This window comes from Myxine glutinosa, chromosome 7 (assembly GCF_964187855.1).
Source record: "Myxine glutinosa chromosome 7, kmMyxGlut1.1, whole genome shotgun sequence".
NCBI lineage: Eukaryota > Metazoa > Chordata > Myxini > Myxiniformes > Myxinidae > Myxine > Myxine glutinosa.
Genome location: NC_136267.1, coordinates 88,732,238 through 88,749,739, shown reverse-complemented (window position 1 = coordinate 88,749,739; position 17,502 = coordinate 88,732,238).

The following is a 17,502-nucleotide window of genomic DNA, read 5'->3' as shown; positions in this document are numbered from 1 at the left end:
CCTCAGCAGTTGCTGTCTCGGAACGCTTCAGTAGCTCACGAACAACTGCGTTGTCTGTGATCGGTTGGTGGATAGGCGTGCAGTAGTCGACTGTTGATTTGCTGGGTGGGGGAGAACCAGTTGCAGAGGTGAAACCCCCTAGCCCAGGCACAGGCTGCAGGCCACAGCTTCCGATGTATCTGATGAAGAGCCAGATGTAGTACTCTTGCATCGTAGTGGCATAGACTGTGTCATTCTCTGCTGGCGGTGTGAATGATGAGCCTTCAGGGAACTTCGGGCCAACGCGAGTAAAGTGCAAGGGTGGGAGAGTTTTTGGTGTGTCGACCTTCAGGCTACGCTGTTGTGACCTATTGATGGTAGGTAGCATTCGGTCCTTGCTGCTCTCGAACCCGGGCTTGACCTCCTGCACCATGATTCCTCCAGCACTGTTTACAATGTTGCTGCCGTGCACACTGGTAGTGGTTTTATTCAAGTTGTCCCACTCACAGTGGAATACAAGGTTGCCCTCTCCTGTCACAATTTGTGGTGTACGATAAGTTGAGACTTCATCCAGGACCTTGGCGAGAGCAGTTTCCAACTCCAAGGCGAAATCGTAGCTCTCAGAGTGTCCAAGCCTGTGTAGTATTGTGGTGAGCTGTTTGCTTCGGAACAGGTGCCTTACAGTCACACAGAGGAGAATGTGCTTTGGTAACTTCCATTTTCCATCTGACACTGCACGGCACAGATCTTGTCCAATGGAGAAGACCAGACGCTTCACCTTTTCTGTCTCGATGCCCTCCTTGCCAGTCATTAGCACGCTGAGAAAGCGGACAAGGTCTGGAGGTAGGATGTCTTCAGGATTGAGCTCCATGTCTTCAGCTGTTGGTGGCCATGGTTGGTCTTTACACTCTCTGAAAGCCTGTAGAATACCCTGGCGAAGTTGGAGGGCAACATTTTGGTTCTTGTTTGTGCTTCCGAGTGTGAATGCTCGTGCGAGAGCATTGGAAACTGTTATGTTTGAGCTGTGCACAAGCCAGAAAGAAATGACATCACATTTGTCATGATCAACCTTCGTGAAGTGGATATGCTCCTTGATTGGGTCATTCTGTAGGCGTTTCAGTAGTTTCTCTGACCGATAATTTGAGTTCTCATATCCATTCAGTTTCAGTTCCTCGACATAGAGCAAGCGCAAGGAAGAAAGCTGTAGAACTTTATTCTGCTGGATGACCTGGGTTTGAATGTGTTCCAGTACTGAGTTGAATGCCTTTTCATGGGCGGCTGACATGCAAGCCTGCTCCTTTGGTGCTTCGGCTCTGTGAATCGCACGCTCATAGTTGTAGAATGCTGTGCGGAAAGCTTTAAAACATGACGGATGGTGTTTGGCCTCACATGCAAAGAGGTCTTTGTTTTTCACCTTTCGATGGAGTCGATAGAGACCCATTTTCTCAGCCCGTGTTTCGATTTGCTCCCATGCATTTTCTTTGTTTTTAAAGGATGGGAAGGTTGTAGGCCTCTCAGTATTGCGATGAGCATCTTTGGTCTCAACTTTCTCACAAAATATACACTCTGGCGGGAAGATGGGTTCAGCAGAACCTCCTGGTTTACGAGGAGAGTGATGCCATGATGAGGTTGATGGCCCTGGTTCTGTATCATCTCCCAGACGATGAAAGTGGCGGACAAAGTGCTTATAACACTTGCTGTGATATCCTACTCTTTCTAGGTCATCAGGAAGAGTTGCCGGGATCTGATCACATACTGATTGCATACGACATGGGGAGTCATGCGGTTGGTTGAGACGTCTATCCCGGATCTTTTGAAGCAGTTGCAGTTTTTCTGAAGCAGATCCTTTAATTTTACGGAGGGGCGTGAAATCCCCATGATCAGACATGGATGGTACATGAAGGATGCATGTAGGAGGAGAGCTTTGGGCTGCAGGTTCTACACTCCGTTTTCTTTTGGGCATGCTTGCTGTCGATGTCTACCATCACTGTTAAATGACAAATAAGAAATCACGAATGATGTTAAAAGTGCCTGTGAAAGGAGGCTCTGAGTTTTCAGTGAGGTAACAGAGGTTCTGAGTCATGTTCTACACTAGGGTACTTTTTAGCTGACTAAACCATGTTTAGTGGCATCAAAAGTGCTAATAGCTAAAACATCTAAATTCTTCCACACTAACGTTAGCTATCTAGGCCAATGAAACATTGTGCTAAGTTACTGTAGCTAGCTCAGCTGTCGTGCCTCTTTCTGGTTCAATTCATATACAGAAGTCAACAGATATGTCTCATGTTTGGCATTAACAAAAGTTTAAGTTACACCGACATTAGGAACATACTGTACATAGATGAGGCTAGCTTTAACGTTAGCTAACATGGTGCTAGCTGGCTCAGCTGTTATTCTGCCTGTTTATGATTTCATGCAGAAACTGAAGTCAAGAGTGTGAGTAACATTATAGTTAGCATCTTACCTGGCTAGATTGGAGGATGAATACCAAGAACAACACACAGATGGAATGGAAGACTGAACTTTCAACTGAGGTATTCAATAACATCAACGTTACCAATTGATACGAGCGCGCGACATTACCAATTGATACGAGCGCGCGAGCGCGCATGTTACATGGATGGAAATGTAAAATGGCAGCTATAGCAGCACTAATTTGGATCTCTAGTCTGTCATTTCTGCACTGTGATTGGATAACATAAAAAAATATGTTTGGGAGTTAACAGCAGGAGTTGGTAGATTTTACGTGGGCTGGGTGAGAAACCTTTAAATAAGCAAGTGAAAATCTCTCGCAATACAAAGTCAATGGTGGGAAGAAAAGTTGAGTGGTACCAATGTTACTGCCAATGTCCCGCCCCTATGCAAGACTCAGGAGCATCTTGTTGACATTTAACCTTGAAAATACCTGGGTTTAGACCCCTTATGTACCATGTTAAGTTATCTGCAGTATTAACGTATCCTTATCATTTATAAAACTGATTATTTTGTAATTACAGCATTAATATGCATACTAGTATACCATAGACACATGTAATCATGTTATGAATAGTTCTATCATGATCTATGCCCTTCAAAACATGGGTCTAGACACCTTCATTTTTCAATTATCTGCAATATTGGCTGAGATATGTCAAAAATCGTTTTTTTGATAATGGCAGCAGTAATTTGCATAAAAATGGTATGTGGGACATTTTTGCAGCTTGGGGCCATAGCTAGTCATTTTCTACACATTTTTTCCAATCTAGAAACACTGATTAGAAGTATATCTCCGGGGGGTGCAGGGGGACCTAGTCTTCCTACTAGACTATAGAGGACGAACTTGAGGAGACGCACCGAGAAATAAAAGAGGTTAAACAAAAATTAGAGGAAGTGGAAGAAGAGGTGAGTGAAATTAAGAAGAGACGGACAGAAACTAAGAGAGAAATAAAGGAGGAGATAGCGGAATATGTACAAGGTCGGTGCTCAACTCATAATGTGATGCTCACTAACCAAATAAAAAGTTTGCAGGTGGCAAAGGAGGTGCGGAGACGAAGTACGGAGGTGAGTGGCAATGTATATGATGTGAGGAAAGCTTCAGTCAGCTTGGGGATTGGTTTGGATCCGGGTGTTCGTGAAAGGCCGTTGGTGAAGTGTGTGACAGGTCAGGTGTGCAAAAAAAGAGGTGTGCGAGAATGTCCGACCATGGGGTGTGTGAGGAAAAAGTGCACGCCGAGGAGTGAGTGTGCCGTCAGGAGTGAGTCGGTCGTAGCGCGTGTGCGAGGGAGCACAGGGAAGCGCGGTGTGGTGAGTGTTACGGAGGAAGTAACGAAAAAGTGCGCGCGAGAGGATGCGCGAGAAAGGTGTGTAACGGACGGGTGCATGGGGAAAGCGCATACTGTCGAGAGTAAGGGTGAGTGCACGACCGAGAGTGGAGGTGAGAGTAGTGAGAGTGAAACGGAGCGTGAGTTGGTTATGACAGGTGAGCGAGGATGTACACCTGGAATGGAAGGATGCACACCTGGAATGGTAGGGCGTGTGTGGGAAGGCACATTTGAGTTGGTGGTGAGGCACGTGGTTGGGTGTGCGAATGAGAGCACACCTGTGATTGTCACGGAGGAAGTGACCGAGGAGGGGGCGCGAAGAGGTGTGTTGGTGAGGTGTGCGACCAACGAATGTGTGCCAAAGTGTTCGGTGGTCGGGTGTGTGACCAAGTCGGCGAGCGGAATGAGTGTACCGAAGTGTGTAAGGAAAGGTACGAGGAGAATGGGAACAGCTGCATGTATGAGCAAGAAAGGGGTAGCGTATGCATGTAAGCGTCCAGGTGAAGCGTCGACGGTAACCAGGCTAGAGGTTAGAACGACTTATAGCCGAATCAGGCCCTCGGTGCGCGTCGGGCAGCTTCGCGTGCCGCGAGGATCAGCGGGGATCCGAACCACGGCGGTTTGGAAAGAACCGCCGTACGCGATCCACGCTGTGCCTCGCTTGGAACGGCCGCGGCCGGGCTCCACTAGGCGGAGCGGGCAGCTGGATAGGAAGGGTCGTTATGGCGACCACGTTTTGTTGAGACGTGCCGGCAGGTCGAGATCGGGACATTGGATGGCTCCACGCCGAGGTGGTGCGTGGGATCTCGGCCCGGGTAAGCCCCCGCCCCTGCCCCGAATGCGGGACGCATCCAACCGCAGGCACAAAAGAAGCCGCGTTCATTGCTCGGCTGAACGAAGCCGGGCTGTTGACGTGAATTGGCGCACCGAGAGGATGTAATAAGTAGACGGGTGATGATAGTGGTTTGGCCCCGAAATTAGAAAAAGGCGAAATTTGATGATTGGTACGATGATTGGCAGAATTTTTGATTGGTTGGGTTTAGGTGTGCCAAATTGATAGTGAGAGACCCCCGATGTGGTGGGATGGCAAATCCACCATCCCTCACAGAGTGGGGCAAAGGAGCAATAGTTTATGGGGTGTATGGCAGTGAAAACTAGCCCGGGTGGGTTAGGTTATATGGATAGGGCCCTAGAAGATGACAGTAGGTAACGTTAAGGTTAGTTAGTGACTGATACCTGTAGTGGGGACGCAGGTAGATTAGTGTGGATTATAATGACGAGGGAGCGCAATAGTTTAAAGGGGCGACTGGGAAGCGCAAGTTTCAGAGGGGAGTAGTTAGCTGAGATGATGCCGTGTGTGTGAGGATTGAACAGGTGAGAATGGAACAGGTGTGATTGCACAGGTGTGCAACTGAACAGGTGTGTGGGGCAGTGTATGAGGGAGTAGTGGTGATTGCGTGTTGTGTTGACCAAATGGTCCAGGAAGAGGAGGAGGGTGCAGGTGGCACCAGGTAGGATTGCACAGGTGTGCAACGACAGATGAATGAAAGACAGGTGTATGGAATAAATGGTATGGAGTATTGGAATGGATGGTCGTGGAGTGAGTATGGTGGAAATTGTGGAGTGGAGTGGATGGTGCGAAGGTGTGAATGGGGGAAGAGTGGACCCCCATCACGGATACCCGGGGCGGGTAGTGTAAGTGTTAGGTAGAGGGTATAGGTAAATTGTGGTTGGATATTGGCATCTGTGGTGCGAGGTGAAAGAATGGTATTTGGATGGGTGCATTAGTGTCGTGGAAATGGCTGGGCGTGTAGCCTGTTAGTGTGGGTAGTTGGTTGGGCGCTCCACCACTGTGAGGATGTCGGCCAGGTGAGGCCGCAGGTGGGCTCTGGGAGCCGTTAGTGTCAGTGGGGCCCGAGGATCCGGAGGACGGACCCGGGTAGCCCAGTGCCAGAGAGGGCACCGAGTGGGGAGAGCACCAGAGGGCCTTCCCCAGGTAGTTAGGTTAGGGCAGGGAGCAGGTAAGCTCGGAGGCAACTGCAGTGGTGGGGGTGTGCAGGTGGGTAGACCTGCTGGGAGAGTTACACGTCGCGGCCCAGAAATTGTGCGAGGGCACCGGGAGATGAATCGGGGGAGTGAGACCCCAAATTGAAAAGCACCACAGTTTGGTCAATGGGAATTGGTTATTAGAACCCATAGTGTAAGTTGGCCAATGGATTGGCAGGGAGAGACCCCGGGTAGTGTAAAGTGTGTTAAAATCATTTAGAGGATAGTTAGGATGAAGGATCTCCTCGCACCATCTGCATCCACTCACCTGAGGTGACAGGTACTCCGCACCATGCCATGTCTTATTATTTTTACTGTGCAAATGTTTGGATTGTGAGACGCATCATGACGTGGGTGTGACATTGTGCGTAATTCCATCTCTGCCTCCTTATGAGGATTGATGATGAATTTGGTGATGGCAAATTTTGAAGTAGAGGGATTGTGGAGACGAATTTGATATAGGGGAAATATGGGGAAGACGTGACGGTAGTGACGAATTTGTAAATGTGTAGATTTTTGTACATATGGGGTAAGGGCAAGGGTAGGGTAGGTGACAGGGGGGGTGACGTACGGTAGGGACGAGCTTTCTCACTTCGCCCTCCGTACGCATTTCGCCTTGCATTGCCTTATTGATGTGTACCCTTGTGACCTTACCCCTCGCTCAATTGTCTTTCCCCTTTTGTCTCCCACATGACCTGTGCGCCGTTGGGCGCCGAGGGGAGCGTGCGTGGGTCGGCCATTGTGCGCCCGAAATTCCCAGAACCAGCTGTCTGCATCGATGCACCACATTATGGACCACATGCCTGTGGCCGAGCACCACTTATGGACCCCATGGGTTGGGGCATGGCCCCTCTGCTGGAACCGGCCATGAGGGCCCGAAATCTTGCTGGCGGACCTTGGCCACAGGGCACCGGTGTCCCACAGGTGAACCACACATAGTCGGCCCTGTGGGCCATAAATAAAGCAAATAAAAAAGGACACATTGGGCACACTTTATTGAAAATAGGCCGCCAGTAAGCAAAGCAAAATGAAAATGACAACATCTGGAAGACAAATAATAATCACCAGCAGAGGGAGCCGAAGAGCAAGAGACCACCTGCAGGGTTAGGAGTTGTTGATTTTATTTTATTGTTGAACATTGATGAACAATGGTGACTGCACCGATTGGTGCTTGGGCTTGTATTGGTGCGTTTTTGGGTGCGTTCATGGTGCGTCGATGCAGAGCAGACTGTCTCCCCCCCGAAAGAACAATTACAGGTCCTGGGTTAGTTTTGTAAATAAAAATAGTGTCAATTGTAAATAATGCTTCCCACCGTCAGTGTGTAGTTTGAAGACCATTCCGCAATTCGGTTAACTGTGGGCGTAAGTCTGTTAGGCAGGGTGCAATGGAGCAGCGGGACACATTTATTATGTTTTAAAACTGTCGCACTCAGGGTCAGGTTAAAAGTAGAGGGAACTACACCTACGTGCCACACTAAGGTAAAAGTTATAGGCCCGGGACGTGCCTAAGGGGAGGAGGGTGCAGTGTTGTGGATATGAGAATGTTTTTTTAATTTTATTGTTGTTGTAAAACGTTGTTGTAAAAGGTTGTTGTAAAAGGTTGTTGTAAAATATCACCCCTCCTCCCTCCGTTTGTGGTTGTATAAAGGTCAAAGGGCGTTTCCGTAGTTAGTCCATAAAACATACATGCAGGACACGATATATCTTTTTTGACAGTTATATCCTTATTATGTGTATTAGTGTAAGGCTGTGTCTTCCATTAATTGAAATACTCCATTGCACCAGTGAAAGAGAATAGATCCCCTTTCCTTCCCATCCCCAAAAATCTCCCTTTCCTTCCCATCCCCAAAACCTCCATTTCCATATTACATCCCCTCTCGTCACTGCTGAGCCCTCGATTCCCAATCACCTCCCCTCCAATAACCGCCATTGACCAAGTGCTTTGAGTCGGAGAAGAAAGGCGTGTCTCCACCTCGTCAGAGGGGAGGAGGGGCGTGCCCGCCCGTCGTCATCCAAGGCGGAGCCCGAGGGTCGCGCGACCAACCAGGGCCGAGGTGAGCACCCCGATGGGCGTGTCCAAAACGCCGGGGGCGTAATCGCTGGAGGCGCTATAAAAGGCGCAAAACGGAAGTGGTCACGAGGAGTTGGTCAGGGATGCACAAGGACTTGGTCAGGGATGCACGAGGAGTTGGTCAGGGATGCACAAGGAGTTGGTCAGGGATGCACAAGGAGTTGGTCAGGGATGCACGAGGAGTTGGTGAGAGATGCACTCTGAGTTGGTCTGAGTCGGTTGCCAGTAGAGGGTCTGAGTCGGTTGGTCACAAAGGGTTGGTCTTGGTGAGAGAGGTCTGAGTTGGTCTGAGTTGGTCGTCAAGAGAGTGGTGGTAAAGAGTGAGGGACCAAGAAAGAGTTGAGGGTTTAGACGAGTGGGACAAGGCCTGGCAAGGCAAGTGGAGGCGGCAGCAGCAGCGACACCCGGCAGCCGCTTGGGGCCTGGGCGGCGGTTTGGAGCAGGGCCGAAAAGGAACGGCGGCTGCTAAACGCGCCGATCGTGCTGCATGACCCCCCTTTGGACCTCCCTCTCCCTCCAGCCCTCCACATCCTGCGATTCCTGCAATTCCCCGCGTGAGTCAGTGTCTTTTGTTTGTTCTGTCCTGGGATAAGTTAAGCCTGTAGATAAGCTAGTATTTGCACTGTGTCACCTGCGTCTTATGTGTTGTAAATAAACTTAATTGCTCCTTTTTGCTTGTGTGTGTAAATAATAAACCCCATTACTCGTCTGTACGTCTTCTCGTTTTAATTCCTTTTCCTCTTGCATTGCGTCGTTTTTGTCTTTTCCCTCATTGAGCAGCTACGGTGCGATACGGCCAAAGTTCTGGGTGAATCGGGTGAGTTTTGTTAGGTCGCGGTCTTACACCACCGCTCGGTCTATAACATCTGTCCGCGACCTGTAACAATATATATATATATATATATATATATATACATACATATATATACATACATATATATATATATATATACATACATATATATACACAAAGAATTAAGTTAAGCACCCCCCCGTTTTTTTACAACCTCGCACATTACAAGTTTGTTGTCGTCAAAACAGTGTAATATACCCATGTTATTGCTATATTTTCTGGAGAAGTGATATTATGGTCACATAAAAACATAACAATCATGCCGTTTTCAATATTTTATTCTGAATAATTTAAGGTGAAATTTTTTGGGAATTTTAGGCATATTTTCACCTCAATTTAAGTATGGAGCTATAGGTCCATCACGGACAGTGTGGATGACGTTTATGTTTTCTAACGTACAGTCATTGTTCTGAGAAGACCTCTAGCGATCTTTGCGTCAATAACGTGTGTAGGACCCACGTGATCGGATCACTGACTCAACCCTACGTCTCATAGACCCTGTAAGCTGTCGTATGCGTTGCTGTGGCAGGTTGTTCCATTCCCGATGTAATGCACGTTCGGGACATGTTGGGACGACAAATTGCGAAGATGGTCCCTCCAATAGCCAATCTGGATGAATTGGAACGTGCATTACATCGGGAATGGAACAACCTGCCACAGCAACGCATACGACGGCTTACAGGGTCTATGAGACGTAGGGTTGAGTCAGTGATCCGATCACGTGGGTCCGACACACGTTATTGACGCAAAGATCGCTAGAGGTCTTCTCAGAACAATGACTGTACGTTAGAAAACATAAACGTCATCCACACTGTCCGTGATGGACCTATAGCTCCATACTTAAATTGAGGTGAAAATATGCCTAAAATTCCCAAAAAATTTCACCTTAAATTATTCAGAATAAAATATTGAAAACGGCATGATTGTTATGTTTTTATGTGACCATAATATCACTTCTCCAGAAAATATAGCAATAACATGGGTATATTACACTGTTTTGACGACAACAAACTTGTAATGTGCGAGGTTGTAAAAAAACGGGGGGGGTGCTTAACTTAATTCTTTGTGTATATATATATATATATACATATATATATATATACATATATATATATATACTGTATGTATATATATATATATATATATATATATATATATATATATATATATATATATATATATATATATATATATATATATATATATCTGTGCAGTGTCTGTCCTGTCTTGTGTTGTCCTGTCTTGTCTTGTCACTGAACTACTTTCTCAAACTTTTGTGAAATCGTACCAAACTTCTGGTATGCACATATCTCTCCCGTCGGTATGTCCTAAGGGTATTTTTTGAAAAGATTTCCAATTTTTTTTTTTGGGGAATTTTTTTTTTTTCAACTTCAATTGTTTATAAAATGTGATATCACATATATTACAAATACATTTGTGCAAAATAATTGTTTGAATTATGATTGGTTTAAACCATGACAAAACGGCAACTCGGGTACAGTCATTTATCTATACTAGGGCATGCCCGTACTATATATATATCGAAAATTATATCCCCCCCCTCTATTTACATGAAATGGTTTGGTCCATTCGCAAAGCCAAAGCGAACGGCTTGCGAGTACGGTGACAATCCCCCCCTTCTATTTACATGAAATGGTTTGGTCCATTCGCAAAGCCAAAGCGAACGGCTTGCGAGTACGGTGATAATCCCCCCCCTCTATTTACATGAAATGGTTTGGTCCAAAGCGAACGGCTTGCGGAGTTTGGTAAATAAATCGCCATAGCTCGGTAACTACTTCTCCGATTAATATGAAACCTTGAAAAGGCACATCCTCGGGTCCCCAGCAATATACCTGGCAAGTTTCAAGTATATCGGACCCGTGGTTGTCGAGAAACAACGGTCACAGACAAACGACACACACACATACACACACACATACACACACACACACACACAGAGATTACTGGAATTATAGATAGATATCTACACATCTGGGCAGTGTCTGTGTTGTCACTTAACGACTCCCTCAAACTTTTGTTTCCGTGGTTGTGAAGTGTTTTTAATAACGTTGTGGTGGTTATGTATTTTGAATTATGTGATGGTGAGGTGTTTTTAAATGACGTGGTGGTGAGGTATTTATAATTACGTGGTGGTGAGGTGCTTTTAATTATGTGGTGGTGAGGTGTTTTTAATTAGTTGGTGATGAGGTGTTTTGAATTACGTGGTGGTGAGGTGTTTTGAATTACATTGTGGTGAGGTGTTTTTAAATGACGTGGTGGTGTGTTTTTAATTTTGTGGATGTGAGCTCTTTTTATTACGTGTTTTATGGCTGTGAGGTGTTTTTAATTTCGTGGTGGTGAGGTGTTTTTATTGCGTGTTTTATGGCGGTGAGGTGTTTTTATTCCGTGTTTTATGGCGGTGTGGTGTTTTTATTCCGTGTTTTATGGCTGTGAGGTTTTTTATTATGTGTTTTATGCCTGTGGGGTGTTTTTAAATTACGTGGTGGTGAGGTGTTTTTAATTTCGTGGTGGTGAGGTGTTTTTATTATGTGTTTTATGGCTGTGAGGTGTTTTAAATTACTTGGTGGTGAGGTATTTTGAATTATGTCGTGGTGAGGTGTTTTTAAATCACGTGGTGGTGAGGTGTTTTGAATTACGTGATGGTGAGGTGTTTTGAATTACTTCGTGGTGAGTTGTTTTTAATTACCTGGTGGTGAGGTGTTTTTAATTATGTGGTGGTGAGGTGTTTTTAATTATGTGGTGTGAGGTGTTTTAAATTACGTGCGGGTGAGGTATTTTAAATTATATGGGGGCGAGGTGTTTGAAATTACTTGGTGGTGAGGTGTTTTGAATTACGTGGTGGTGAGGTGTTTTGAATTACATGGTGGTAAGGTGTTTTGAATTACATGGTGGTGAGTTGTTTTCCATTATGAGGTGGTGAGGTGTTTTGAATTACATGGTGGTGAGGTGTTTTGAATTACATGGTGGTAAGGTGTTTTGAATTACATGGTGGTGAGTTGTTTTCCATTATGAGGTGGTGAGGTGTTTTGAATTACATGGTGGTGAGGTGTTTTGAATTACGTGGTGGTGAGATGTTTTGGATTACGTGGTGGTGAGGTGTTTTGAATTACATGGTGGTAAAGTGTTTTGAATTACATGGTGGTGAGGTGTTTTGGATTACATGGTGGTGAGGTGTTTTGAATGACGTGGTGGTGAGGTGTTTTGAATTACATGGTGGTGAGGTGTTTTGAATTACTTGGTGGTGAGGTGTTTTGAATTACCTGGTGGTGAGGTGTTTTGAATTACGTGGTGGTGAGGTGTTTTGAATGACTTGTTGGTGAGGTGTTTTGAATTACTTGGTGGTGAGGTGTTTTGAATTACCTGGTGGTGAGGTGTTTTGAATTACTTGGTGGTGAGGTGTTTTGAATTACCTGGTGGTGAGGTGTTTTGAATTACTTGGTGGTGAGGTGTTTTGAATTACTTGGTGGTGAGGTGTTTTGAATTACCTGGTGGTGAGGTGTTTTGAATTACTTGGTGGTGAGGTGTTTTGAATTACTTTGTCATGAGGTGTTTTGAATTACCTGGTGGTCAGGTGTTTTGAATGACCTGGTAGTGAGGTGTAATCGTCCCAAACTTCCAGTCTGCACCTTTCCCTCCCGTATGTATGTGCGGAGGGGTTCTTTTTTTAATAAATAAAAAATTCATCCGAAATCTTCAACCTAAATTGCCTATAAAAATGTAATATCACAAACACTACAAATACATTTCTGCAAAATAATTGTTTGTGTTATGATTTGTGTAAATCATGACAACACAGCAACTCAGGTACAGTCATTATCCTCAGCAAAAACAAGCCCATTCCTTTGTAACGACGTGAGGTGAGGCAAGCATAGCAAGCCGAGTCAAGCTAGTGTATATATATATATATATATATATATATATATATATATATATATATATATATAAAATAACTAAATAAAAAAAATAAATATATATATATATATAGTGTTGTGGTTTTGCGGTTTTGTGATAAAGGTTAATTTCCCCTCCTAGTTAGTTACACTACAACATGTAGCCTCGTTTAAGTTCAGTTATTTCTTCGTAAATGTAAGCGTAGTCCTTTCCTGTGTTAGTTTTGCGTTGAGTAGGATAATGAAAATTAGGTGTCCTTATGGCGCTTTGGTTTGGTTTTTGGCACCGAAATACCACGCGGCAGGCCTGAACAAGTCGACAGAGGCCGAAGGAAGGCAGGAGGAGGAGCCATCCGTAAGCGCGAGCCGCCAATCAGGGCTCGAGGGGAGTGACTTACCACTGCGGCAAAAGGCGGGGTTTGGAACATTCGAGTCGGGCTAGGGCGGGGCCATATAACCCTGTGCCCAGAGCCCCCCATTGCAGATGAGTTGCGCAGCCCATGGAAGGAGTTGAGAACGCGCAAGAGATTGCGTCGTATTGAGTCATATCGGATGAACTGAATAATCCCATTGGACACGAACTTGCCCTGCTCCCCACGCTCTGCGCAGTATTAATCGCGCTGTAAAAGATGACCCATGCCGGGCCACAGATGCGCAATTTCCCTCCTGCCTGCCTTTGCCTGATACGCGCCGCGAGGATTTTCCCTCCTGCCTGCTTTCACCGGGATACGTGCTGTGACCGCCAGAGGGCCACACCGGGTGAGCTGTTCCTGGAGCGACCGTAGCAGGCGCGTTCCGCGCGCGAACATTCTTCCTCCATCTCCCTGTGTGTGTAAGTGGGCCCATTGTCTGGGAATTAAGTAAGATTGATTAAGTCTGCCCTGTGTCCCTTTCCTTCTACTGATTCCTGTAAATAGTGTAAATAAACCCTGTTATTCCTTCTGATTCGACCGTTTTGTCTTTTCCATCATTGGCTTAGCATGGTACAAATTAGACCGCTCTGATCAGGTTCTAAAGAATGGTAACAGCACGAGTCACGTGGTATGCATTCCGCTCGGGCGTACTCAATTACACGTGGTTCGTGCGAGACTCGATCCCCGCTGCCGCTGTGGCGTGGGTACTCAAGGTACGTGTGAAATTGTCCCGAAACCCTTTTCCACGTCTGCCCGGAAGTGGCGACTCAGTCTCGCGGTTTCGAAGACCCAGAGGGGAAAAGGGGCTCAATCTCCCCTTTGTAATGGGAACAGGCTTCGAAAAACTGCAACAATTTGGTGTCAGGAGTGGGATTTGAACCCTAAATTTTTTTTGGACGAATTGGCTTCAAATTCCGAGCGAACGAAATTTAGTTGTAAAATCCAAATTGTATTCGTACCATGGCTGGCCAAGGCGGTCGAATGCTGGTGGGGGTAGAAGAAGAGGAGGAATTGAGGACCCAGGACCGAGAGGGACAGTTGGTAGTGGAGGAAGTCGAAGAGGGTGCGGTAGCTGGCGAAGAAAATGGCGGCGCCTCGCACGTGGCGGCGGAAGCCGAGCCCGCTGTGCAAGCCGGGATTAGCCTCGAACTACTTTTAGCTCAAATACAGGCATCCATGAAAATGGAGGCGGATCGATTGGCTAATCAAATGAATGCCCAAAAGGACGATATGAAGGCTCAGGGTGAGGGATTTGAAAAACAAATGGAAGAATTGGGGGACAAATCCACCCGGGAATTGAAAGAAATGGGGGACAAATCCACCCGGGAATTGAAAGAAATGGGGGACAAATCCACCCGGGAATTGGAAAAAATGAGGGTGGCGTCGAAGAAAGAAATAAAAGAAATGGGGGAGGACATTAGGCGTGGGTTGAGCGAGGAGGTCGCAGTGGTACGCGATGGGGTGAAGCAGTGTGGGGAACGCGTGGAGAGCGAGGTAGTGCAAAGCACAGCCAAGTTGATCGGGGCTATGAGAATCGCGACGCGGGGTGTAGAAGAGCCGACAATCGCCAAATTAGACAAAGAAATCTCGGGGGCGCTGGCGGTCGCCGAGGAAAAATAAATAATTGAAATTGAAGAGACGGGAGAGCCAGAGAGCAAATCACGGGATAAAGAAATGGAATGCGCACAGAGTTCGTATTTGCACTGTGATGCCGGGCTTGCTTATTCAATAAAAAGTTTGCAGGTGCTGCCGGGGAAGGAGGACCCCGAGGTGAGTGGAAAAAATGGTGCGAATGTGTTTGGCGCAAACGGGTTTTCGGCACGCTTGGGACAAGGGCGAGACCCGGGCGTTCGCGGTTGGGCCATTGTGCGGTGTACGAGTGAGGATGACACAATTTGCGAAGGGCCCATTGTGCGGTGTACGAGGGCAACTGGTATGGAGTGTGAGAGCGAGTCCGTACCCGAGAGCGTGGAGCGTGAGTGTGTTAGAGAAGAGTGTGTTATGGAGTGTGTAACAGAAGAGTGCACACCTGGGGGTGTGGAAAGAGAGTTTGCGATGGCCGAGGAGAGCGAGCGAGAATGCACAACGAAGTGTGTGGAAGGTGCGAGTGCGCCTGGGTGGTGTGCACCTGAGAGTACGAGTACGGAGTACGAGGGAGAATGCACACCAGACTGTGTGCGGGGAAAGTGTGTACTGAACTGTGTGAAAGGCGTGAGTGCGCCTAGGTGTGCAGGTACGAGTACGGAGGGTAAGGGAGAATGCACACCTGAGAATGTGGAAGGAGAGTGTGCAGTGACGGAGTGTGTGAGAGGCGTGGGGGTGCCTGGGTGTGCGAGTGCGGAGTGGGTCACGAGTGGTGAGGATGCGGCTCAAGCATCGACACCGACCGGGGTAGCAGTTATCGGGACGGATAGCAGACGCGAGCCCCGGGTGAGTTGTGTGCTGCAGGGACCGGAGGGAATCCGTGCCACGTCGGTCTCCCAAGGACTGGTGTGCACGATTCGTGCCGGCCCCCGCACTGTATGGTTGGTGCTGTGCCGTGGCGGCAAATGCAATCGGCGAGGTTCAAGGGGAGGTAGGAGTTTTCGGAGCCGCGCACCCTGTCGGGTGCGGTGCTCCGACCGTGGCCGGTTGGGTCACCGTGCGTGGGACCGCAAGGCCCCATGCCGGGATGGAGCCCTGCACCTTGGCCCATCCATACCTCCTCCTTTGGATCGAAAATGCCGGATGGACACCCCATACAGGTGACCAACCACCCGCATGAATCACTCGGCCCTTCGCGGTCGAGCTGTGACGACGTACCTCCATAGATGGAGAGGCTCGAAGTGTAGCGGACTGTGGAGAGTAGTGTACCCCACGTGGGGGAATGGTAGTTTGACCATTCCTCACACGACAGGGCCCATGAGGATTAGTTTAGGGGATGGCAGTGATAGGCACATGGGGGTGCCAGCAATGATTACCTCCATGGGGCACCGAAGCTAGCTGAGGGGGGCTAGGATAATGTTAGGAACTAGAAGACTGTAGGGACAAGATTTAAGTAGTGACACTTGTACTGTGGAGGGGACGTAGGTAGTTTAGGTGGTTGATAATGAAACAGGGTGTGCATAGTGTAAAGGGACGACGGGGAAGCACGAGTTGTAGGGGAAGTAGTTAGATAGATGATGCTGTGTGTGTGAGGAATTGTGTTGAGACAAATGGAATTGTGTTGAAGTGTATGGAAAGCGGTGTGTGAGCACAAAAGGTGTGCGAGACAAAAGGTGTGTGAGATAAATTGTGTGCGAATAAGTGGTGTGGAATGCTTGGTGTGTGGAATAAAAGGTGTGGAATGCATGGTGCGAAGGAGTGAATGGGGGGAGGTGGAACCCATTCACGGACACCCGGGGTGGGTAGTGTAAAGCCAGATAGAGGGTTTCGGCAAAATCTGTATGGACATTGACACCTGTGGTGCGGGTAGTAGAACGAAGTGTTTTGTTGGGTGCATGAGTATGTGGAATGGCTGGGCGTGTGGCGTAATTGGTGCATATGGTTATTGGGGCACTCCGCCACTGGTAGTTTGTCGGCCAGGTGAGGGCGCAGGTGGGCTCTGGGAGCCGGTTAGGTTAGTTGTGAGTGGGGCCCGAGGATCCAAGGGAAGGACCCGGGTTGCCCAATGCCAAGGTAGGCATCAGGGGGTAAAGTGCCAGGGAGGGCCTTCCCCAGTTAGGTAGTCGCGGGAGCAGGTAAGCTCGGGTAGCGGCTTCAGTGGCGGAGGTGCGCAGGTAGGTAGACCTGCTGGTAGGGCCACATGACCCAGCCCCGAAATTGTGCAAGGGTACAGAGAGAAAATTTGCGGGAGTGAGACCCAAATTTGAGGGGCACCACAGGGTGGGCAATGGGAATTCGGGTTTTTAGAACCACATAATTTAAAGAGGCCGATTGACAGGGTACGACCCCGGGTAGTTTAAATGAGTAAATGTCAGTAGTGTAGTTAGGAAGAGAAATCCCTTTGCACCATCCACAGCCAGTCACCAAGGAGGACGAAGCTCCACACCAAGGCTCTGTGAACTGTTTTGAGTTGTGAGACGCATCAGGACGTAATGAGACATTGTGTTTGTTCCATCCCTTCCTTCCTGGGAGGGATTGGGAGACGAATTTGAGATAGAGGGGGATATGGGAGACAAGACGTAGAGACGGATTGTAAATACAAGGAGGGCTAGGGTAGTATAGCCGACGGTGGGGGGTACGGACGGTTAGGGATGAACCTGCTCTGCTCGCTCTTCCGCGCCCCTCGCATCGCATTACCTTGCGTTTCTGTGTGCCATTGCGTCCTTTCCGTTTTGCTTGTTGTGCCTTGTCTCTCCCCCCCAACCCCATGACCATTTTGAAGGTGGAACTGTGCAGCACCAGCGACTTGTGCAGCATCCATTCTGCACCTTGCTACATCTGTGCA